Source organism: Wolffia australiana, chromosome 13 (assembly GCF_029677425.1).
Source record: "Wolffia australiana isolate 7733 chromosome 13, ASM2967742v1".
In the NCBI taxonomy this organism is placed as follows: Eukaryota; Viridiplantae; Streptophyta; class Magnoliopsida; order Alismatales; family Araceae; genus Wolffia; species Wolffia australiana.
Genome location: NC_135847.1, coordinates 13163468 through 13178174, shown reverse-complemented (window position 1 = coordinate 13178174; position 14707 = coordinate 13163468).

Genomic DNA, 14707 nt, shown 5'->3' with positions numbered 1-14707 from the left:
ACGTGTATATATATATACATACGTATATCCATAACAGTTTACAACGGATATATAAATTCAAGATATGGTTTTAATCTTGACCATTATAACGTCTTGGGTGCACCGATCACATCCGTTGATCGGTGCTGTATGCCCATCCATTGTAACGGATATATGTTTAATCCTGACCGTTATAATGACTTTGGGTGTACCGATCACAACCATTGATCGGTGCCGTGGACCTGTCACATATAGTGGATCTAATCCTATCCAATGTTTAATCCTTGCTGTCTATATTTAATCCTATTCTATCTTTGAACTTATATTGAATCCTATTTTCTAAATCTCTAACGAGTATATATTATTTACTTATTTTTACTAACTAATCTTGATTAAGTCCCTAACAAGAGATCACCGAGTTTGGGTCCTCAGTATTGACTCGACGACTTGGCGAGTTGAACTCCTCTTTACACAGTGGTTTTTGCCGTGATGAACATATGCATGAACACCTTGCGTTACCCATCGCAAGGGAAGCCCGGGATAGTGGGATAGTTAATTGAAACATATATGGAAATAATTGGAATGGAAAATGATACGAGTATGGATATGCATGAGCGACACACTCAACGAATTCATGGGATAGGTGCAAAATTTAGAATTGATGCTAGGTGCTTCAATTCGGTAACCTAATTCAGTCCAGTTTGTAAACGAATCATTTACTTCACCTTAACCTAGAGTCCACTGCATGATATCTTCCACATCTTTTCTTAGATTTATGAGGTTTTCGATTCTCTGTGGTGGTTTCCGAGATGTCTGTTCCACATCCCAATTTCCAAGTTTGGTTAAAACTAGTGAGGACCAAGTTCTATGCATAGTGTGAAACTGCTACTCTCTCTTCATTCGTAGTGCTTTCATCATTTCTTACAAATAGGTAATTCCCAGTTCATTCTCCTCCTCACGGAAACAAATGTTCTTCCACGATTTCCAATGTCTTCTTCTCTCTTCTCCCATGCTCGATCATAGGAATTGTGCCATGACACGATTGATACATGCTAAGGTTTAATTAGGGACATCAAAAGCGTGGAATATTGTTGAGGACATGGTCGATGATGATTAGTCTGCCCCCAGAGGAGTAGTTGAACGGATATTTGTGAGAATTGGATCAAAGCATGTTGATCTCTCTGGACCTGTAAAAATAGGACAGCCCAAGAAGTTGAACGGAAAAAAACGCCCATCCGGAATACCATAGTCTCCTTGATTTCCTCTTTTCTATGTCTTGGGTTTTTTGGTGACACAAAGCACTTTTTATTCTCTTTATTCGTTGCCCAAATGTGTTTTCATATCGTTCTAGCTGTTCCATCATTTTCCGAAGAGAGTTTTTTTACCATTCAGGAAAATAATCATATCATTAGAAAATAGGAAATGTGATATGATTGATGCTCCTCTTTTGGTAAAGTACATACCAATTTGATTCGTGAACATACATTTGTTTATGTTTTTACTCCAAACTTCTTTAGTTCAAATAAATAAACTTGGAGAAATACGATCACAAGTTACCCATTAATTTGTGTAATTTCAACACAAGCTTTGATTAACTCAATCCATGTTTCAGCAAAACCAAACTCACTGAAAACCAAGAAAAGAAAAGGCCATTCAATACGGTCCTAGAATTTTTTTGTATTTAACTTTATGATGAGGTTGTGACCCAAAATTTAGTATGGATGGATTTTGTTACTTCCTGGGAAAGACTAACATTTTCATGTAGTGACTTATCTTCAAGAAATCCATATTGGGTGTCAGATATCAGTTTTGGAAGGATAAAACTTAGACATTGAATTAAGATATTGATAGGCCCAATGTCGTTGTGTGCTTGAACCCACAAATTGTTATTTGTATCTAGAAAACTGTTGTTCTTGTGAGGGGTATTGTTGTATAGGTTTCTAGGTCGATCCTCAGGGATTTCAGAGTGTGGTAATATCAACTACTGTGGGGAGATAGATGAATTAGACGATATAAGAGACAAAGAAAGAGAGGAAGTGATGAACTGGACGAGGATAGAGATCGAGAGATAAGTTCACAAACAATGGAAGATGCACATTGTACTTTGATTACTCATTGTCCTTTCAAAATCAATCCTTCAACAAAAATACTCAACAGTCAAACGAAAGAAGTTCCATGACATTACAGGTTTGATGAGCACGGGATTCCACCGTTGACCAGCGAAGGATAGAGGGCTTGTTCACCGACCTGCTGAGGGCAAATAGCAGCTACTGGATTTCACAACCACAGGGAGGAGAAGAGATTGGAATAGAGCAGAAAGAAGAGATTTCAGAAGGAGAGGAGTGATAAGATTCAGAGCTATAAGGGAGAGAAGCAATAATACAGAAAATAGAGTAATTAGAGCAGGCGAGAAGAGAGGTTTCAGAGAAGAGACACAAGACTAAGAGAAATTATAATAATAGTGTTTCAGATGAGAAGGCCAGGAATAACAGAAGATAAATGGAGACGAAAGAGGAGAAAAACAGTACGAGAAGAGATACGACCAGATCAGAGATGAAATTGCAGAGAAGAGTGCATGGGTGAGAGAGAAAAACATATTAAGAAGGGGGAGAAAAATAGATGGGAGAGAAAGATAGAAAGAGAGAACTGGGCGAGACTGTAGAGAAAGAGATAGATAGGAGAGGAATGAGGAAAAATTAGAAAACAAGGAGAGAGGGAAACGGAGAATAGAGAGAGAGCAAAATGAAGCCAGGCGAGGAGAGTAAAGATGATAAGAGAGAAAATCGCTGGAAAGGGAGAATAGCGAAGAGCAAAGAAAAAACAGATCGAGAGAGAAAAGAGGCAGAGGAAAAGAGGAGAATAAGAGAAAAGAAGAAGACAGATCAAGAGAGAAAAAAAAAGGCAGAGGAAAAGAGGAAATGGATAGAAAAGAAGGAGACAGGGAGAAAGAACGCAGAAGAAAAAGAAGAGTGGGAGAAAACAAGGAGAAAGAACAGGAGAGAGAAATGCAGAAGAAGGAGAAGAGCGAGAGCAAGCAGGGAGAAAGAACGCAGAAGAAAAAGAAGAGCGGGAGAAAACAAGGAGAAAGAACAGGAGAGAGAAATGCAGAAGAAGGAGAAGAGCGAGAGCAAGCAGGGAGAAAGAATGCAGAAGAAAAAGGAGCGGGAGAAAACAAGGAGAAAGAACAGGAGAGAGAAATGCAGAAGAAGGAGAGCGGGGGCTGACAAAGAGACAGTTTTTATAGTTTTGGAGAATCTCTTCTCCTTCCTCCTTTTAGGGCTTTTCTTCTTCATCTCCAAGCATGTTTACTTCATTCAACTGAAGTCCTTTGACTGCTTCTCTTATGTACTCTCAAGAGGCCTTGCTTGTTGGTTTGTGGTTCTCTCTGAAACAAATAATTCCAGAATCATGTAGAGAAGTTCATCTTTTCATGGAAATATACCATAATATTACCAAAGTGCAAAGATGATGAGCTTAGAGGAATATTTATGTGATTATTGTAACATATAATAGCATTTTTGATATACTTATAGATATTTATTATGCTATTATCAGATATTCATGAGCACTTATATACATGACATTAGGGTTGGACATTTAGGACCAAGGACTGGTCAGACCATACCTAACCAAGGCCATAGGTCCTCCATTTGAGAGTGGACTAGTTGGCAGGGTAGGTTTAGGTCCAAGGGTCAAGGTTGGCCAGAACCAGAAGTAAATTATCAAATATTTATCTAATAAATTTTAATTTTTTTTTAAAATTTTAAAAATTATTAAATTCATCTTGACAGAGGGGTTTCTCTTCAGCTCAGCGTAGCTGTCATATATTTGACTATCTATGGACACCCACTTGATGTAGAGGAGTTCTTCTTGAAAGTTGGGCTGAAAGAACCCATCAAAACCCCTTCCTTTATTGAATATTTCATCCTTCTTATTTCACATTGATAGTTCTCCATGAATAAAGGGATGTGTGGAGAGAGAAAGACCTAGTGAGGGAGAGGTGGGAAACAAGGGAAGGGAGGCGAAGGGGAATTCATTACCAGTGGTTTTAAAGCTCATTATGTTGATATTCAACATAATCATCAACATACATTTTATACTTTGATTTTGACATTGACTAGTCAACCTACTGTGACCGAAACCGGACAAGTACGGTTCAGAACCAAACCAAACTTTAGGTAAGGTTTACATCTTAGCTAAAAACCCAGACCTGAGCAGGACCGTCAAACCCCAAATGACATTACACAAACTAATGGGTCGGAGGTCTGAGAATGAGTGTTATGTAGTAGGCTTTCCAAGCTTGCGGCAACTTTTTAGAGTTGAAAAATGATTCTAATGTTCTACGTACATCATCTTCAATTATATAATGTAAAAAACGAAGGGTAAATGCATCATGGCCAGGGGCACTATCAGGATTCATGGAGAAAAAGGGTTTTTTTCAATTTCACGTATGTCTGGTGGTTTACATAACATATAATTATCATTCTCTGACACATTGTTTGAAATAATATCAACCAGTGTGGTCTATATGGATAGGCTGTGATGTTAAAAGTTTTTCATACAATGTAAAAGCCACTTTTCCTAAACGTGATTGGTCATTCCCTTAAAATCCTGTAAGTTGAGCATATTAGACTATCTTAAAAATAGAATGAAACTACTACATGTTTTCATTACCCTCTTTAAGCCATCTCTTTTTTGCATTTTTTCTAAAAAATAATTTTATATTCTTCCTCCCTAATAAATAACTCATATCTTAAACTTCTCCGTAATATATAGGGTGTTACTAATGATATCCGTTTCCGATATCCATTATCGGATATCACGATATCTGTTATCTGGAAAAGGCCGAAATGTGTCCGATAACTATAACGGATATTGATAACGGATAATGGTTTAGGGTAGAAAACGGATAATGATAATGGATGTCGCTGAGCAGATAACGATATCAATATCAATATCAATTAGGAAATGATATTGATAACGGATAATGGTTTAGGGTAGAAAACGGATAATGATAATGGATGTCGCTGAGCAGATAACGATATCAATATCAATATCAATTAGGAAATTATCAATATAAAGTTTTCGACAGCCGGTAACATTAAACCCCTCTCTCGCTCTCCATCTTTCTCTCTCTCTCTCTCGGTATCTCTCCCTCTCTCTGTCTCTCGCTCTCCTTCCAGCACTCTCGCTCACCCTCCCGCTGTCCCTCTCTTCCTCTCTCTCTCTTTCTCTCGCATTTTCTCTCCCGCTATCGATCTCTCCCTCTCTCACTATCACTCACTCTCTCTCTCTCTCTCGCGTTCTCCCGGTCCCTCTCTCGCCATCGCTCTCTCTCATTCTCCCGGTCCCTCTCTCACTCTCCCTCCCTCTCTCTCGTTCTCTCCACTCTCCATCTCTCTCTCTCTCATTCTCCCCGCCTCTCCCTCCCTCTCGTTCGTTCTCACGCGCTCTCCTCCCTCGGTCGCTATCGCTTCCTCCGTCTCTCTGACTCTCTCCTTCTGGCTCTCCCTCCCTTTCTCTGACTCTCTCTTGCTCTCCCGCTCTCTCTCTTTCTCTCCCTCCAGCTCTCTCTCTTTCTCTCCCTCCAGCTCTCTCTCTCTCCCTCCTCTCTTTGCATCTCTCTGGCTCTCCTCCAATCTCTCTCTCTCTCTCCCTCCCGCTCCCTTGGCCTCTCTCTCTCTCTCTACTCCCCCAATCTCTCTCTCTTTCTCTCTCGCTCTACTCCCCGAATCTCTCTCTTTCTATCTCGCTCTACTCCCCCAATCTCTCTCTCACTCTCTATCTCCCGCTCGTCTGTCTGTCTCCACTTTCCAACTATCGCTCATTCTCCCGATCTCTTTCTCTCGCGATAGAGAGACACATACTCTTATTCGATATGAGAATACTAGTATAGTAGTATTCTATAATAATGATTACTAATATGTCATATAAGTAATATTATTTGATATCCAATATCCGTTCACGGTAACGGATATCTAAACAGAAGAATCTCCAAAATTGAGATACGCTTCCGGATAACGGATACGATATCCGGTAACGTACGAAAAAATTCACTTATCGTTATCCGTTAACAGATAATGGATATCAAATATGAAATTATCCAACGTCCAGTTTCATATTCGTTATCTGAATGGTAGCACCCTAAATATATATTTTTTATCCCATTTCTAGAATGGTTTGTAATTCCATTTCTAAGATCTCAAGCTTGAGTTTCAATTTTTTGTTTTACTCATAGCTGTTGCCAAACATGTTATATCCCATTTTTCTGGATATCAATTTCTATGCATGCTCTTGCATAGCCAACTCTAGTGAAGTTATTAACACCTTCATTAGTGGTGATGAGTGTACTCAGCATAGAGATTATGGATTTGAATGTGATGTGATTAGAGCTGTATTAAGAAATAGTGACCAAGTGAGATCTCGCTTTTGGAAGCCCTATCCAGACATGGGCTAGACATGATTCCTTTTCTGGTGCGAAACTTGGAGTCCCGCGAAAAGATCTCATAGTGTAGGATACAATTTTCCTTATGTTTTTGCTCCAGGCTTTCTCAAAGTCTTTTCTGTTTTCAAAACTAAGGAGAATATGTCTCTCGTCCAGAATATTAACTGTGAATGGTCCCATGAAGATATTTAGATGTGCGAGTAATTCATGAATGAAGTTGACCCCTGGTCGACCATAAGTAAATTTACCAATGATTGAGTCCATAAATGGCTTCGCCATTTCATCTATTTCCTCATCAGAAGATCATTTTTAATCCCTCGTGCAATCCATATTATCAATGTTTTATTGATTTAGCGAATTGGGAATAGAGATTGGGTTCCATTTCAATGGGTTCACTCCATGTGAGGTAATTGAAATCTCACATTGGTCACTATTTCTGAATGTGTGGATTTCATCTTTGTTGGGACTATCAAGCATTGGTGATATATTCAGAGTTTGGGCTAGGATTCTCTTAAATTTTAGCTTCTTAGTCCACTTTCTGGGAAAGTATTTGAAGGTGAAAGGAATTTTATCATGCTCAGTTCTAATGGTTGGCATTTCCTTTTCAAATAGTAGATTTTATGGTATTTTCATGTTGATACGGTCATAATCTCTCTTCAACCCTTGTGCTTCATCCTCAGTAGTGGAAACCCTTGTCTCCTGATTTTCTTCATTTCAAAAAATCAGTTAAAAATTCTGGACAAGCCTAAATTCTGAATGAATGACTGACACCTAAATTCTGGACAATAATTGGTCTAAATGATCACATTTCCCCTTCTTCTACTTTCTCCATTCTGTAACTTTACAAAGTCTTGTAGTATAGTCTGGTACTTCCCTTTCCATTTTTAAACTACAATTGATCAGACATCCAAGGTGCCACATTTTTATTTTCTTTCCTTCGCTCAAAATCTTTGGGTTTGCAGGTTTGAATCATCAAGAACCACAAAGGTGCCATATAACATTTTCATGTCTTCATGATTTTTTGAATCTCCTTATTCATCATCACCCAAATAAGCACTATCCATTTAATCCTTTTCAGTCAGCGCTCATCCATGCATCTTACTGCCTTTGTACGCATTTGTTCCCATTTCTCCATTTGTACGCCTCCACTCATTGAGTTCCCATATGCCAATAGCTGATGTTCAATAGTGGATATATCTGACCAATACTATATTAGAGTTATTATTTGGTTTGATTTACTATGATAAAACTTTTCATGTTTCCAATCAACACCAATTTATCAAGCCAAGTCTGGGCAAATCATTGAGATTCTTGCATTATTTATCCATATTTTTTGTTTCTAAAGCTCATCACTCGCAAATAGCTGACACAATATTTCTCTCCTTTCTGGCACCACATATTTCATGACTAGAAAGTGCCACATCCCCTAAATATTTCCTCTGTATTTTTTAACTATAAATCACCCCCTAAATAGTTCCTACCAAAAGGGTTAGGCGAGATTCATATTATGCTTCTTGTTTAGGATTAATGATTTTATTTGAGACTCAGATGAGAATGTTGATATACTCTCCATTATTATTTTTCTTTATTCTTTGTACTTGTTATTTTATTATTTATTTTTTAATATCAAGATGTCCTAACTGTGCCATCTCTCACAGGAATAATACATATATGTACATCTATATTAGGATTCCAAAATTAAATTCTATTTCTGATTTTGTGTCTAGCAATAGTTTCAAGGGAAGTTAGGTTCAGTATTTTTTAGCTCTTATATGAAGAAAATGCTAACCACACACATCAGTGACATTACCACATACATAAATTCAAGAAAACCAAAATAGAAGTTCTGGTAAATATTTTAAAATCTGCAAGAATCTTATTAAAATATTTGACAGTGGTACTGAAATGAGAATAGTAGACTCAGTGCAGTCTATCAAGTAGATATTCATACTCAAAGTCTTTCCAAGACGCAGAAAATCCACTTTCCTTGCACTTATCCCAAAAGTGGACAACTAATAACATCCAAAATAATATACAAAACCCATGCATATTACAGATAAATCATATTGTCCATATTTGCATGTTATCATGAGTTAATTAAATTTAAATAGCCTTTAGTCTGATTTTATGAATTTTCCATAATTTTTTTTGTATTTTTCCAATTTTTATAACATTATATTATGGGCAAAACTAATTGTCGGAGCTAAATAATAATTTTTTTTAATGATTAAAGGCACTTATTGATTTTTCTAGATTTTCCTGTATTTTTCTCAAATTTTCTGACAACTAATTCCCTCCAAAATTATTTTTAAGGCAGAAATAACATTTTTTGGTTTAATTGAATAATAATTACAATTTAAAATAGTAAAATGTTGATCTACGTGTCATTCTTCCATGTGTCATGATCGAGTTTGTTTATAATAATTGGATTTAATATGTTATGACGCACAACATCAGTTTTGACTTCTTGATTTGCAAAATCAAAATGACCAATTATGATTTGATTAGAGGTTCCCTTCAGCTTTGCAGATCACGTGGCAGAGAGAGCGAGTGATCCTTGTTTTGTATTTAATTCAAAAAAAAAGGCTTGCGTGGCCCAATGAAAAAAGGACTTCCTTTTTTCCATAAAAATGCACACAGTTTTTGAACAAGTTGAATCATTAAACATAACGAACCTAAAATTTAAAGTATATTCTCTCTCCATCTTCTCTCTCTCTATCCCCTCGTTATTAAACGACTTTGATTTTTGCGTAGTAAATACGAGGACACACGGATTTTTAATAGCAAAATGACCAATGGCGGAGATGAATGTGCACATATTTTTTGGTGAGTCATGACGAAAAAATCCTAAATGTGCTGGCGACGGCTGGAGGAGAGAGAAAATAAAGAAAGAGGGTGCGTAGAAATCAATGATTTTCAAACTGTGATATTTGGAGATCCAACAATCCGATGAACATGAATTTTTCAGGGTAGTTTTTTCTATTTTTGCCCTCTTTCTCCATACATTGGATTATTCAAATTAGGTTAGGAAGGGGGGAAGACACTTAGAACTTGCCCCAACCATAGTTGGCAAAGAAGGACACACCAAGCTTCTAGAGTTAAAATTTCTCTCGGTTCTTGGCCTGGTTATGTAAGTTTCTTATTGAACGTTCCCAAAATGTCAAGGCATGGGCATAATATTCATGCCCTTGGAGGACTTTATTTGGGGGTGAAGGGCATTTTATTTCAGTCCAGATCAATGCACAAATAGTACACCATCATTTTGTTATGTTCCTTAACACATTTACATCTTAGATTTGAATATCAACTTAGAATCGAGAAAAAAACATCCATCTCCCCCAATTTACCATTTTCTCTCTCTAGATCACTACCTTTACTTTATCTCTCTAGAATGAAGATTGGATTGCATTAAAATTCAATACTCTATCTAGAATATGTATTCTAATAATGTTGTAAACATTCACTAATTTCAACCTTGAATTTGAATTTCTGATTACTTCTTGGAGTGATATATAACTTTGTTATCTATCCCCTAGAGGGTGCATTCAACTCATACATCACATCCTCATTAACATTCTACTGCACACCCTAGCGGTACATTCTTTATCTCTCACTTTTCTTTGATCCGTGGAACACCTTTGTGTGCACTTCCTATGGTTGGATCACTTAAAGGGAGGTGACCAAAATCATTGGGTCTCTTGGTAGAAAACATGACGACCGACATACAAGGGGTGTCTAGGGATCAGTCGCCCTGAAGACATCTAGGACAAACTTCAAAAGAAGCTCGTGTGGCATATGTGTACCATGAGCTCACCCTTCAGGTGCTTAATATTGACTACGTACGACGAGTGGGCTCGCCATGAGTCTGATATCAAAGGCCGCAAACGGTGGTGTACTTGCCAATGCCACTGGCTAGGGATATCTACGGGGACCTATTGGCTCATTGACCAAGGCACAATTAGTGCCTGGTATGATATTTGGCTTGCGAATACTGCCTTAATTCACCACCCTAATTTTCTACACAACTGACTCCAATTGATCGTGGCCCAATTGCTAACGGGGAACACAAGACTCCTATGAGAGCAACATGGACTTCCGTTAGACTTATTACCGACGGCTATGGCCACTAAGATACAGACCTCCCGTGATTTCCCGATCTAGATGCTCACGCCTGATGGGATTTTCTCCTATTGTTCCCCTTGGAATAACTTCCAAGAGAGATTTCCTACACAAGATTGGGGTCGACGCATTTGCCACCCATCAATTATCACCAGCATCTCATTCTTCCTCTGGAGATTCATGCACCGTGGCCTACCTACTAATGATCGTGTGACCCATATTGGTCATTCCATTAGTTTGTGTTGCCATTGTTGCCCCATATCTCTTCAGGTTGAGACATTAGAGCACCTCTTCTTCCATAGTGAGATTGCTATAGAATGTGGGTGCCAATTTACTCACCATTGGCGTCTAAGTTTTCATTCCCATACTACACCAACACTGCTAGAGTGTTTTGACAAGATCTTTGTTTCATCAGCATGCTCTAAGCTTAGCCCTTATCTACACATTTCCATAGCACACTTACTATGGGAGATATGGAAAGGGCAAAACTCTTCTCATTTTGTAGGGTCCACTATGAGCGCACATGATTTCATGAGCCGCATCAAGCAATGGATATGACGAACCCATCACCTCATACCACCTATTGCCCGATGCTCACTACCTACGCATGATGCACTTTGCACCTAGGGCATAACGGTTGCTTTGACTCACATCACCACTCAGCTACAAATTGTCTATTGGCACCCACCACCAATGGGTTCTCTCAAGTTCAACATGGATGGTGCAGCTAAAGGGAACTTGAGGCCAGCTGGTGGAGGTGGTCTCCTTCGAGACCACAAAGGGAGTATTATTTTTAGTTTCTCACATTTCTATGGAGTACAAACTAACACATCAGCCAAGGTTATGTCGAAATGTAATAGCTTGGTCCTCTATGAAAAGTCCAACCTTCATGGTATCATCATAAAATTGCACTAATAGTTCTTTGTCGATATGTTCTGTGCATGCTCATGCTCCTAGTAGCATCTCCAGGATGTATAGAAAGACATCACGTGGTGTTGCATGCGCCTCACCAGCAATCATCACCAGCTGTGAGAGGGGAATTAAATGACAAATGGCCTCACCAATTTTGGGATATGCTCTAGCACCCGTTCTCTCTATACTACTTGGCAAGAACTTCTCTAGAAGGCCCGAGGCAGCCATTGCATCGAGAGACTCAGCTTGCCATCTCTTTACACATGCCAGACTCTTGTGCCGAACGGCCCCCACGAGTGGCGTATCTCATGGAACATTAGACACAAGAATGCACAGTTTCTCGTCGACATGTTATACCCTTCACAGAGCTCTAAGATGATACCTGATGAGCGCGAACATAACACCTACTCGACACATCACCAACTTAAAAGGGACACGAACGAGCTGCTGGCGCATGAGCTCTCCATAGCAACATGTAATGGTATCATTATTGGGATATTTACGCTTGCTCCACGCCTATAAATTCTTCTAAACATTCAATCTTACATATCTACAACTCCCTAGGTGGCATCCAAGGCACGACTGGAACTATCTACAAGCACAACCCTTAGGTTGGTCGTACTCGGCACTGTGTTTTTGCCTATAATATAATATATATATATATATTAAAAAAGGGAAACATATATACATTTCATTTTGATAGAGTTGTGGTCTGCAAGTTGAATTCGGTTTGATCTCACATTGCATTGCTGAAACTCTATAAATAATCAATAGAAACTTATAAATTATCCTAATATTCTGAAAGATATTAAAGAAAACATATATAATTAATTCTAATTTTTTTCCTTTTCTTGAAAATTTTTAATTAACTTCAAAAATATTATTCCCACTTTTATACCTAGTATCCTCCTTGCAGATCTACTCCTTTCTCATCCTATTTTCCTGTTATATATTAGGAAAGGGAACTATAAATCTTATTGTATAAGCTTACACACTAATGACAACCTTTTGACCCGTTAGCCTTTGTAATGTATGCTATGAAGTTTATCTATAATTATTACAAACCACTCAGGGATCCTCCTATTGGGTTCTAAAGGTCTAAATCTAGATGAAAATTTAAAAATGATTTGCAGCGGAAGACTTTAGCGAAATCGAACGGCATCATAAAAACATTGAATCGAAGAACATGTGCACGTATTGCATCTGTGATTTCTTGGATCCCACAGCGAGACGAGTCAAGTTGCTCAAGTGTGCAGCCTCTAGACATATCCACGCAATCCTAAGCACGTTGGATCTCCTCCTTCTCTTGACAAGCCCCGTTCTACCTCCATCGTTGTCGTTATGCCCTCCAGATGGCATTGGGCATGGAGAGGGGGTGTGGGGATAAGGGAGAAGAAGGGGATGGCCCCTGAAAAATTCTGGCCTGGATGAATTTTGTTCAGGTCCTTCCCCTTATTTATACTAAGTGGGTATTTGTCATAAAAGCCCCAAAACTTAAGTAAATCTTCTAACGTCCAAAAGACCATTTGTGTGTGACCCTCTAGGCCCATATATCAGTCTAGTTAATGACTCCAATGGCCCAATAACCTTTATTGGCTTTCACAATTAGTCAACTATATCATCTTATAGATTAATTAACGTTAGATCGATTTAACCCAATCAATAGGTTGAGTCTCTAACATGTGGGATGCTAAATCTATACCTCGTGCTCTAGAAGATACCAAGGAGTGTGTATTGGCTCAGTCATGGAACCTGTTCGTCATTGATTATTGTGTATGTATAGTCCCTCGTCCACTTGAAGCTCCTAGGATGACTTAGGGTATGGTCAACGGTCAAATCCTAATTGGTCATCCGAGTTAGTATTGATGTGTTTGGAAATCATCAAAGAACTCTTCCCCCAATATTTCTCTACCTTGGCCAAGGACTTCATCGCATCATCTTCCTTGAGATGTCACCTCTTATACTAAGGGTGGACAATCCCATCTTGACCACTCGATCATCTTTGTGAACTTCTTAATGCACCCAAACTAAGACCGTTTACAATGCAATGATTAGAGACTCGTTGGCCATCGGCAAAGTAGAACTGTCCATCCACAAGACGTCTTTGGTGTCTCAGTTCGGTATTATACCATTCAGGAATTCGTACGAATCAATTCAGTGAACTTTTTCCACTAAAGAACACCCACTAGCTATCCTTAGTGTCTCCACACTAATGGCTACGTGAACGGCCATACTCATCATATGAATGAGGCTAGATAGTGTTATTGTATTTGGATACTTTGATGTCCTCCTTATGTATCCTTCGAATAGGAATATTTAGAACGCATGCTTAAAGAATAATGATCTTTGTATTACGATCGCATCATAATTCACTAAATCAGATCATGTATTCATGGACTTCATTATAAGCATCACACGTGCACTATAATGAATATGTTGTATTAATGAACAAGGAACAATATATGAAATGTGTGATTGGATTGTCATCCATATATTTCCATCACTTCCTTGATATGCTTACAGAATAATGATCTCCCTTGAGTAGTGTGGTTTTGGTAAGGGTTGATAGATTGATGACAATATCATGGTAGTTTAAGATTTAGCACAATCACTTGATTGACATATCCTTAGAAAGTCATCATCCAACTGGATAGGGAGAAGGCCTTCGATAAAATTAAATGGACTTTACTTACTAGAGTGTTATGATACTTAGGGCTTACTCGATCATTCTTCAATTTCATCGACGCTTTTATTAATGAGAATAATTTCTCTATCATGGTGGATGGAAATTCCATTGGTTTTGTTCATTATCATGTGAGGACTATGGCTGGGTTACCCTATTTCACCCTCCCTTTTCATATTTGTGTTAGAGGTCCTCAACAAATTACTCACATAAGCTATCACTCAAGGTCTCATTTAACCATATTTTTTGAAAAGTGATTGCGCATTAATCTTGCATTCTATATTCATAGATGACGCGTTCATTCTCTATTAAAGGGCGTATGAGTGTACTTATTGTGTACGAGAGGGCCTCGGAGCCAGCTAGTGTGACGGCTAGGTCCGTGCGTTACGTGCATTACGTGCGAGCCCCACGGATTGATTCCGTTCGGCCGTAGACGTCTTCGTCGCTCTGACGAGGTTTGAGAGGCCACCGTTGCCGTCACCCGACGAACCCATCCAAGCTCGGAGCTCGGCACCTCCATCGAGTCGGAGCCTGCACGTACGACACATAGGACGCATCACGCTTTGCAT